Raw genomic sequence first — 4,179 nt, forward strand, 5'->3', positions numbered from 1 at the left:
ATAAAAAACACGCAAGAGCTTCTTTTGAAGGTTACGAAGCGGCGTAGCCTGTCACTGGCTGACACGCAGGGGCTGTGGTCTCCGACTGGGTATGAGTTAGCAGAACGCTGCTCGCAGTATGTTCCCAGAAGGAATGGTGGAAGCTAATGCTGTCCCTGCTGGGCGTCAGTCAGGTGAGGCACCCCTCTCTCCATGGCTGGAAATGAGCTTCCAACTGCCTTCTATCCCAGGGATATAAAGGATACAGATCTCCGCGTACCCGCCCCATTTCCCAGAGCAGTTTAATCTCTTCGGCTCCTTCAGCTTTCAGCTGACGAACTCCTTTGACTCGTGACAACCTGTCAATCATCCAGCAAGTCCCGCCCAGGTGACTTGAAAGACGGCGCCGTGGAACAAAGGATGGTTGTTTTAAGAGCTTCTTACTGAGAAAGAACAAAACCTAGGTAATAGCGTCATGATCCCCATGCTTCTAAAAACATAAACGCTTTCATTCTGCTGCCTTGATCTTGTTTGCTAAATGGAAAAATGAGTTTAGAAGCTCCACTAGCAGCCATATATTTAAATTTTTTCTTTAAATCTTAGTGTGCTGACTGACGGTTCAGGCCTGTTTTATTATTCTGACCTGATCGATAACGTCCTCTGGATTTTGTGCGTTTTTCAAACTACTCTTTTCTACCAAAGCAGCCTGGTTGCCTTGTGTCCCTTCTGTCTGTTGCATTAAAAAACCCGCTCCCTTTGGGGGCATAATTGTGCTTCTATTCAAACATATCTAGGACATCAAATAATGCCAAGCCCTCAGAAAGCGCTGCAGGGGCTCCGCGTTTCCCCGGTCCTGGGATGCGTGTCCGTTATCCCACTGCAGAAGCGGCAACGGGCAGGTCTGGCTTAGAGCTGGAGATCTCCGGCTGGAGCAGCAGGAGCGGCTTCCTTGGCAAACGCGTTTGCGATACGGCTTTCTTCAGCAGCACGTGAGCGTGTAAAGGATCACAGGAGCGTTTTCCAGCTGTTTTTTTTCCAGCCTTAGTTTTGAAAAAGCATACTGGGGACATCGCAGCCTCGTGCGTCACACCTGAGGACACTCACCCCACGATTCTCGGGGCTGCTCTCTGCCTTCACCCAGCAGCAGTAAAAAAAGGGCGAATGACACTGTGCGACCTCGGAGGAAGAATTCTGTGAGGGATTTAGGTACCCTGCAGGGAAGGTCTTCCCTGGACACAGCGAGGGAGCTGCAGGAGGAGGAGGTTGGTTTTCAGGTTGCTCAAAGCAGGGCCCAGGGATGCAGGAGGATGGATCTTTCGGCTGTGCTGGAACGAGGCATAAGGGAGCTCACGTCTGCATCCTAACTGCGAGCGGATCGTCTTCAGTGGCTGGTTTTCCCTTGTGTTTTTCCTTTAGCCCTGCCTCGTGAGGACAGATGATGCCTGGTACCAGTCCTCCGCACGGGAAGAGGGAGGATGAAACGGAAGTGCTTCGGCAGGTTCAGTTCCAGGTTAGCGCAGGGAGGTGCTGAGGGATGCTGCCCCTCTTGCCCTGGGCTTAGACCCATCGCCGTTCCTTTCTTCTATGATGTAGCTTACGGCTCGTTTTCCCTGCGCTTCCTGCTTCTGCGTCCTGGTAGGGCTCCCTGGAATCTAGATGCTGGCTGCATTTTGTGAGACTGAAAATAAGGGATCGAGCCCGGTTCTTGCCGTGGTGACCCTAGCTTGTGGGAGAAGTGACCGCAGCGAGGTCTGGCCCCATCCCTGTAGTTGTGAGAGAGAGTATTCCACGTTTGTTCTTTGGGAACGGTTTGTGTCGTCCGGGTTTTCGCTCTTTAGAAAAGCACAACAGTGCATAATTCTAACTCCCCAATTCTCAGGGAATTAAAGGTGCATAGGGGGGTGTCTTTGGACTAGTCAAACTTTCACTTTTAAATCAAAGACATCTGAACTCTTCCAAAAATGTGTGGCTTCCTCAAAAAGGCAGTCTTCCATTTTTTGCATCCCTCGATCCCTGTCCTTTTTCACATCTCTGAGCCGTTGCCTTTCTTGGTTTAGAGTAGATATTAAAAAATTAAAGCCCCGCCTTTTTCCTGCATGTTTGGAAGTAAAGAAAAAAAAAAAAGTGTTCCCTGTGTGTCACATGGAAAAATTTTCTGTCCAAAGGGCTTATTTGTGAACACTGAGAAGGAGCGGGAAGTGCAGACGCTGTGTGGGACACTGATAATACCCCCCTCCAGCTCCGTCTGTAATCTCAGGGCTCTGTGCTGAAATCATAGAATCACAGAATAGGTTGGAAGGGACCTTAAAGACCATCCAGTTCCAACCCCCCTGCCATGGGCAGGGACACCTTCCACTAGACCAGGTTGCTCAAAGCCTCATCCAGCCTGGCCTTGAACACTCCCAGGGATGGGGCATCCACAGCTTCTCTGGGCAACCTGTGCCAGTGCCTCACCACCCTCTCCGCATCTTCAAGGTTTTCTGGAAATCTTCTCCCCAACGGGTCCCTCGGCTTGAGAGCACCTCGTCCCCAGTCCGCCCTGCTTACTGAGGGCGTTTGCCTGGGCGAGAATGGGTGTTAGGCAGGATGCTGCCGCTGAGGCGCAGGGAAAAAACACATTCTTCTGCTTCCAGCTCACTTGGAAAAGGGTGTCTCCCTTGCACAAAGCCTGCCGCGGCTGTAATCCAGCACGTGCTAAACCAGCGTGAAGGCACGGTGAGATTCCCACTGACCCACCCATCCTGCAGCCAACTCAGGCGAGCATCGTGCGCGCATCAGCAAACCCGGAATGACGCTGTCTCCTAGAAAGATCTGTGGTGTTTAAAAATTATTTTTCTTAAAAACTGTATTTCACTGCTTCCAAACCTTTACGAATCAACGTGGAACCTTCATGGAGCACCGACAGTTGCTGTGTCTGGGAAGATCTTCACCCTGAAGCTGCTGTGCAGCTTGTTCCTTTGAGCTGAAGCGCTGGGTCTGGTCGCCGAGCAGAGAGATGCGCGGCACTGGCAGTACGGGGTGCCGCAGACCAAAGTAGGTATAAATGAACCAAAATCCAGGCAGGACGTGACAAAAACAAGCAGTCTGACCCTGACTTCTTCATTTTCTTGATTCTGTAGTTGAGGATTCTAATGAGTTAGCCTGGTTTGGGTGTTGCTTTTGTTTTGCAGCTGAAATTTCCTGCACTGTCTCTGGGTTTTAAAGTTTGGGGTGAAAGAAGAGGGCAGAGACGGTGAGATCCTCCTGTGTGGCTGGAGTGCTAGTGACCGTCAACAGGTGACGAGATCTAAGTGACAGGCAAAAGCAGGGCAAGCTGGGGCCAGCCCCGAGGGCGCACCAAGGCCCAGCCTGCCATAGCCAGGCTGCGGCATTTTCGGCTTCTCCCTCCAGCTGAGGCCAGGATCTTCCCTGGAAAGTTAACGCTGTCCTGGACACGCACCGTATTTCGCAAAGGACCTGTTCTCCTGCAGTTTTTCTGCGTTTAGTGCTTTCCTGTCAGCAGCGGCGCGTGAGCCCGCATGCAGCGGTGGAGGCGGCGAATGGGGTCTTCAGCTCTGCAAGGGGAGGGACCAACAAGGTCGTTTGTTCCCTCTGCTGATGGTGCTGGGGGCATGAACGGCAGCGTGAGTGATCTTTTTCTAGGGGATGAAGATACGGTGCAGGAAAGAACAACGAAAGTACTGAGGCTGTTTTCTTTATCAAAGACAGAGTGGCACCTGATTGAAGTAAGTCACAAGTGCTTCTTTCCAGGGAAAATAACCATGGGAGAATAAAGCTCTCCCTAAGGGAGAAAGCCCAGGGGGAACCAAGGGGCCAAATCAACACCTTCCTGTAGGGCCATGGTGCCCACATCACCCGAATCCCTGGTGTTGCTTGCAGCCACCTCCACCAGCACACATCCCCCTCCTCCCGGTCTTTCCTACATTCTGTCTTTGAAGAGCTGTTTTTTTTCTTGGGAGCACAGTGGATGTTGTCCTCATCCCTTCCAGGGCAGCTCTGGAAGCTCGGGGCCACTTTCCTATGATTGCAGCCCCAAACCTGCTCTTCCTTGCTGAACTTCCCTTGCTTTGCTGGTGACAGGCCCATCCCATCTTGCAGAAATAGGGCATCCTCAGGAACGGTCTGTCTGTTTTGCCTCCGTATTGACCTTCACCCAGGAATGGGGAAAGCTACTTATCATACAATCACAGAGTGGTTTGG

The sequence above is a fragment of the Eurypyga helias genome, unplaced genomic scaffold (genome assembly GCF_000690775.1).
Source record: "Eurypyga helias isolate BGI_N326 unplaced genomic scaffold, ASM69077v1 scaffold15156, whole genome shotgun sequence".
Classification (NCBI taxonomy): domain Eukaryota; kingdom Metazoa; phylum Chordata; class Aves; order Eurypygiformes; family Eurypygidae; genus Eurypyga; species Eurypyga helias.